Raw genomic sequence first — 7,616 nt, forward strand, 5'->3', positions numbered from 1 at the left:
GGGTGTATCACATCCCCTATCATGCACCAGCCTCCGGAAAAGTCGAACGATACAATGGCCTGTTAAAGACTACCTTGAAAGCAATGGGCGCTGGGACGTTCAAAAACTGGGATACGCATTTAGCAAAGGCCACTTGGTTAGTCAATACTAGGGGATCTACCAACCGAGCTGGACCTGCCCAATCAAACCTGTTACGTACTGTAGATGGGGATAAAGTTCCTGTAGTGCATGTAAAAAATATGCTGGGTAAAACAGTCTGGGCTACTCCTGCCTCAGGAAAAGGCAAACCTATTCGTGGAATTGTTTTCGCTCAGGGACCTGGATACACTTGGTGGGTGATGCAAAAGAACGGAGAGGTCCGGTGTGTACCTCAAGGAGATTTAATACTGGGTGAGAATAGCCCATGAACTGAATTGTACCATGTTAAATAGTATATTATACTGTATGTTATCACTACCATGATTACTATAGGTGACTAATTAGAATGTATGGAAAAGAGTGTAACCTGAGCATGACATAAATGGTATGGAATAAGGGGTGGATAGATGTCCTGGTTTCAGTTAGCACAGAATTAATTTTCTTCCTAGTAGCTGGTGGAATGCTGTGTTTTGGCTTAGGATGAGAAGAGTGCTGATAACACCCCGATGCTTTAATTGTTGCAGAGCAGTGCTTATACTAAGCCAAGGACATCTCAGCCTTTTGCTCTGTCCTGCCAACGGGCAGGCTGGGGGTGCAGTAAGAACTGGGAGGGGACAGACCCAGGACAGGTGACCCAAACTAGCCAAAGGGGTATTCCATACCATCTGACGTCATGCTAAACAATATATAGGGGTGGCTAGCTGGGGGGGAAGGGGCCGGACTGCTCGGGGTTAGGCTGGGCATCGGTCAGCGAGTGGTGAGCAATTGCATTGTGCATCACTTGTTTGTACATACTATTATTACTTTCCTATTATCACCATTGTATTATTATTGTTATTATTTTTATTATTATTTTGTTATTATTATTTTCATGTCTTATTAAACTGTCTTTATCTCAACTCACGGGCTTCACTTTCCATTTCTCTCCCCCGTCCCAGAGAGGGAGGGGGGAGGGTGAGCGAACGGCTGTGTGGTGTTTAGCTGCCGGCCGGGTTAAACCACGACATCGTGTCAAGAGAGCCCTGGTGCAGAGAGACAGCTCTGCCCAGGAGCAGCTCCTCTGCACAGCGCAGCAGGGCTGGGGGCTCTGACCACAGGCACCCAGGCAAAAGGGATTCCAGGCAGCCTGGAGGGTGCGCACAGAGGAGAGCTCAGTGCAGGAGAAACCTTCACATCTCTGCCCACGGTAAGTCTCTGGCTGCAGGACAGTGCAGGGGAGGTTTGTGGAAGGGGCTTCTGGATGCGGGATGTCTCTGCCTGGCCAGGAGCTGCCAGGATGTCTCTCGTGGCTTGTGCGGTGTGGAGGAGAAGGTTCTGCAGGGCAGCTGCAGGGGTGCCCAGGGCTGTGGTGCAGAGCAGGGTCCCTGCTGTGCCCCAGGGGCTGTGTGCTGGGGCAGAGCCTCTGCTGCCTGCCAGGCTCAGCACTCTGCCTGCCTGGGAAGCCCAGGGGCTTTGGCAGAGGAAGGGTAGGGCAGGGGCTGCCCGCAAAGGGAAGGCTCTTTCTGCACTCTGCCTGCCTCTTCTGCTCTGATTCTGGGGCAGGCTCTGTGTTAACAGAGTGGTTGGATTTGCACAGGTGACTGAGCTTCCTACTGCATTAAACATTGAGACATGCACAGCTTAGTGATGAACCTGAGAATATCCCTTCCCTTCTCTCTGCCTACAGACTGCTCCATGGCATTTCAGAACCGTTCTTTAGGACATGCAGAGAGGAAGATGTCCCCAGAGCTGTCCCCATCCCCAGGAGGTGTCTGCAGGGCAGAGCTGTGCACACAGCAGGTGGAATGGGGTCTGTGAGCATGGACAGGAGGAGACATGGGGACAGAGAAAGAGCTGCCAGCAGGGACAGCTGCAGGCAGCAGGGACATGGGCAGGCAGTGAGAGGGAGCTGCTCCCTTCCTGCCATCCCCTGCAGTGCAGGTGCCTTCCTTGCAGCACCCCCTGGTCTCCTTTCTTTCCCTTAGAGCTTCTGTCACGGCTTGTATAATATGGGGGGCTGAGAATATGGGATGTATGAACCCTAAATCTCTGTGTAAGTAGTCACATTTGTTGCAGGCCCCCTCCACCTTCCTCCATGGAAGAAAGCACAGAATCATTGAATCATAGAATATCCCGAGTTGGAAGGGACCCACAAGGATCATTGAATCCAGCTCCTGGCTCCACAGAGGTCTTACCCCCAAATTCCTACCATATGACAAGGAGCATATTCCAAACGCTTCTTACACTCCAGAGCTCTTGTCCCTCTGCTGTCTGTGCCAGCCAGATGGCACAGGGCTGTGAGGACAGGCTCTACTTTACCAACACCGCAGCCTCTGCACTGGGTTGGGTCTGCCCTGCCTGCCCATGCCTGCTTCTTTCCCTTGCCCAGCGTGGCAGCTGGTGGTGTCTAATTTTGACGGGGAGTGCTGTGCATGGCGGGTGAAGCAGGAGAAGATGCTCCCTTTTCTCTCCGGCCCGATACGCACGATCCACCTGCTGATATTGTCTCCTGGATATTGAACAGGCAAGACGCACACAGAGTCACACAGTCAAACACCCCTCACTCAACAGAGGGAGTCACTTCCCAGGAACCTTTCCTCTTGGAACCTCAAATGGAGCAGAGCAGGCTCACTGGGAGCTCATGGGCAGAGGAGGCTGCAGTGTACAGCACACTCAGGAAACAAAGGGCAGAGCTCCAGTCAGGGAGAGAGAAAAAGATCCTCTTGAAACAGGAAATGTAAGGCATTAATTGGGAATTATCTGAATTTTGCTCAGAGACTTTACTTGTGACGTTCTCTATTTGTTTCTCATTTGGCAGTGTCCATGACAAATGTGTCCAGCAAATGCCCAACATCAGCTCTGTGAGTGAGTTCCTCCTCACAGAGATCACCTGGTGGTTAGGGAATTGTCTGGATGATCATCCTCAAGGAGCTGGAGTCTACAGCTCAATGTCCAAGTGGAGGTCAGTAAAGAGTGGTGTTCCTCAGGGGTCAGTATTGGGACCAGCACTGTTTAACACTTTGTCAGTGACATGGACAGTGTGACTGAGTGCAGTCTCAGTGAGTATGCTGATGACACCAAGCTGGGTGGTGCAGTCAATACGCTGGAGGGAAGGGATGATATGCAGATGGACCTGGACAGGCTTGAGAGATTTTCCTGTGGGAACCTCATGAGGTTCACAAAGGCCAAGTGCAAGGTCCTGCAGCTGGATTGGGGCAGGGTGGAGAATGGGTAGAGAGCAGCTCTGAGGAGAAGGACCTGGAGTGTTGGTGGATTAGAAGCTCAACCTGTGCCGGCAATGTGAGTTTGCATCCCAGAAAGCCAACTGCATTCTGGGTGGCATCAATCAAGTTTGGCCCAAAGGTTGACAGAGCTGATTCTCTCCCTCAGCTCTGCTTTTCAGTACTGCATTCAGCTCTGGGACCCCAAACTCTAGAAGGACATGGAATTATTAGAAAAAGTCTAGAAGAAGCCAAAAACAGGATAGAGAGTCTGGGGCACCTTTTCAGTGAAGACTGGCTGAGAAAGCTGGTTCTCTATAGCAGCCTTCCAGTACCTAAAGGGGGCCTAAAAGAGGGTGCTTTAAAATTAGGTATAAGGAAGACATTCTTTCCTTTGGGGGTGGTGGTCAATGGAACAGGTTGCCCAGAGAAGTTGTGTCAACCCTTCCCTTGCCCCTTCGTGGCCAGAAGCCTCCCATGCGAAACCACGATGGACACCAGCCCCCCGCCCCCCCACTGCAAAGTTGTTGTTTAACCACATCTTTTCTGCATGGGGCCTCCTCTGCACCACCCAATCTCAGCTCCCACTTTGCCACAAGTGATCTGCATGGGTGCTACTCAGCCTAACTCTACCATGTCCTGCCCTGGCTCTGCCATCCCGCTGGGCAGGGGAGAGGGTGGCCACAGCAAAGTGATGTGTTTAGGTGTGGAATGTGTGGCCTGGAAAAGACAAGGAGTCGAGGGAGAGGACAGGGAGAGGCAGCAAAGGCAGCACGAGCAGTGCTGTTGGTGCGGGGCCACATTTGTACCAGTGTAATAAATGGCTCTGTCTTCAAAATAGGACTATAATCAAAGTTTACAATTTATTAAATTAATACAGGTAAGCAAGCAGCACTGGGTGCGCTGGGGGTCTCTGCTCCACCAAGATGCACACCAGTTACATCAAGTGGATGATTTTTATGCTCCTAAGCTGATACAAATTCATTAATACTTAAAAAAAATAAAAAAATAAAAAAAAATAAAACATGGTTATTATAATTAGTTTCCGGAATCCAAACCCTCCTACTGGAGCATGCGTATCAGTCTCCGGTGGTCCCTCTGAGGGTCTCTGTGGTTCTCTCGTGCTGAAGGCTCATAGTCTTCCTCCCTCTTGTCCTTCTCCTTTGTCCAACTTGGCTTTATGTCAGAGACTTGTGCAGCGTCCTCTGCAAGCTTTTAGTTGTTCTTCAGCTCTCCCCGTCTCCTTAATCTCCTGGCCAGATATCAGAGATTGCATAGTGTCCCATGCAATAGTCATAATAGTTAGCAGTTATTCTGAACTCCCCAGATATCAGAGACTCCAAGGAAAAGCCTACAAATACATTTCCCTTCAAACTCTCTATTGACACGAATTGCTAAAGCATTCCTTTGCAAGATACAAGAACTATATACATTAACCACTCTGTTTTTCTTAGACTTGTGCTTATACAAGGGTATGTAAGACAGAAGGTCACATTCATCATACCATGCGGCCCTAGCATTGTTCCATACTGACACGAATCAGATGAACATATCTCACAACAGGATCCTCAGAGGGCAGCAGCTGGCAGGAGGCAAAGGTGATACTGTAAAAGCCAGTCAAAGTAACTCTCTAAGACTCAATTTGGAGTTTTAGAAAGCAGGCATTCTTTTACCGAGGTGCTGGACGCACAGGGGATCACTCCAGTGCTTACAGAACTGTTTGAGCTATAGGGGTTATATATACAAGCAAAACATATATGTTAATCACATTTCCCCAAAACATTTCCCCAAAACATATTCATACTACTTCCTGTAACTCATTAAAATCAGTAAGTGTCACTGACACATGCACATTTGTTTCCACTGTCTCTCAGGGGTCTCTGATGGTCTTTGGTAGTCTTCCTCACTATGTTCGTTAGTGGAATCCAGTTCTTGTCCATGCTCAAGCCATCGAAATCTTTCTTCTCTTATTCTTTCATCTTAGGCATGCATACAAAGCTTAGGTGGTTACACATCCAAGGATATATGCATAGCATGAGTTTCTCACCTAATCTTCTGACACATGCTCTAGGCCTGGGTCACCTTGCCCTGTCTGAGATACAAGTCTGTAGGCTCTTATAGATAAAGCTGACTAATTAGTGACTAAAGTAACATCAGGGGTGAATGTTTCTAAACTTCCTTCTCTAACAGAACCTAGTAAAGGTTTCACCTATCTCCTAATGAAGCTTTTCAAATTTGAAGCCATTGTTCTGTCAAGGAAGAGACCATTTTTCCTTTCAGCTCAGTATCAAGGGGAGGCCAGGAAGCCCCTCCCAAGGCTGCTCGTCCCACCAGAGACAAGGCCGAGGATGAGGGGAGAGAGGGGAATGGAAGGGCGGTGGTCAGGTCCCTGCTGCATTGCTGGTTGCCCTGCAGGAGATGTGCTGGCCAGCAGGCCTTGTGAGGTCACCCAGCGCCTGACAGAGCACCCCAAGGCAGCAGGGATGGCACTGGAGAGGCGGGTGGCAGAGCCCAGCCAGGGGCTGCCTGTGGGTCCCCTCTGCTGCAGCCGCCTGATGGAGCGTGGCAGGAGGAGGGCAGGCAGGGCTCGGGGCCACCATGCTCACGGTTCCCAGTTTCTTTATATGGTTCCTAACCTGAGACTTGTCCATCAACAGTAAGTGTTCCTTGCAGACGACCTTGTGAAACGCTGGGATTTGGTGAATAAATCTCATTTTGTTTTCCAAGCAGAAGAGAGCCTCTCTTTCCCATCTTGTGATGCTCTGCTCTGCATCAGGGGCAACACAGCTCCATACATCACAGCAGGCTTAGACCAGACTGCAGGAAGAGCAACCAGGAGGAGAGAGCTTGGGCACAACCAGGAATGCCATATGAGCCGGCAGTGTATACACGGATATGGTCACATCCACATTGGGATGCTCTAGAAGGAGTTTGTCCACCCAGGCAGGGGACTTCTCCTCTTCCATGACTCCACACTGGTGTGGCCCTAACTGGAAGAGGGCTTCCCAGTGTGAGGCTCCTTTTCTGAAGGACTAGGGAGGGATGGAGAGGGTTCAGAGGAGGTGTGCCAAGACAGGGCTAGGGGTCATGTGTGTGGAGGCTGAGAGGCCTGCGCTTCGTAGGCCTGGTGATTAACAGGCTCAGAGCACCCTTTTAGGAGCTCCTGACAGACAGAAATCTGCTTTCAGAGATGATGGCACATTTTGGGTAGGGGTAAAGAGCATGAGAAAGGAAATCCACCAAGAGGTGGCTGTTTTGGAGGTCTAATTGGGGAGATTTCAGAAAGCTAGTGAACGGGGCACATTTCAATGAGCAGTTGATAATAAGGGACTTTTCCCTTCAAGGTGGATTCTCTATTGATTTGTTTCAATTCCCTGCCCTCTTCCTTTGCTATTGATCCAGAGGGTCTCCTAAGGAGGCCTGGTCAGCTTGGAAAGGCAGTCCCTTGAGGCCAGGCACTCCGTGGGCAACCTTGCTCCTCACCTTCCCAGCCCCACCATTTCTCTCAGGAGCCACCTGGGACTTGCAGCACTTCTCCTCCCATCAGACTTCTCCAGTCAGGACTGCAGCTGCATGTTACAACTCCTTTGCACCAACTCCCAGCCCTTTTCCCCACAGAACTGCCTGCACGCAGGCACAGAAGGACTGCTCCCCATTGAAAACCAACCAAAGTTAAGTGTGGTGCAGTTCAGTAAACAGTAAAACACTCTCCTCAGCTGTGTGCCCAGTGCAAGCTGCAGCTAATGAGGTTCACCTTCCCCAAGGGATGGCCATACAAGGACTGTTCTAAGCAGAGTGTATGAAGTGATGAACACGTGCTCTTTTATTTATATATTTATTTATTTATATTTTCTTTCCTATGTTGGAATAATTTGTTCACCTTTCCAGGCAGACCTTGCTAGGTTCAGGGGCCGCTCTGTACTGGAGGTGTTTTCCTGGGGCTGGCAGCTGTCTCAAAGCATCAATATTGGCCATTAATAAATATGAAATCAAAGGAAACCAAAGTCACAAAAATCATAAAAGTGGAAATGTGCATCCATAAATTGTCAATGCTTTAGAAGTTTGCCTTTATTTCTGTTTTTTTTTTTTTTATTATTATTATTATTTTATTTTTTTTATCAACATTTCAAAGCATTTCTAGTATTGTTAGGCCAACACCATCAAGTAAGATCATTCTGCATCTTGTACAAAGCCCTGTGCCTCCCTCTCCACCCCCACGAAGAATCTTATCCTATCCATGACAATTCACAGTCTTTGCAAAAAAGTACATAACACTGA

This window comes from Anas platyrhynchos, chromosome 17, assembly GCF_047663525.1.
Source record: "Anas platyrhynchos isolate ZD024472 breed Pekin duck chromosome 17, IASCAAS_PekinDuck_T2T, whole genome shotgun sequence".
Taxonomy (NCBI): Eukaryota; Metazoa; Chordata; class Aves; order Anseriformes; family Anatidae; genus Anas; species Anas platyrhynchos.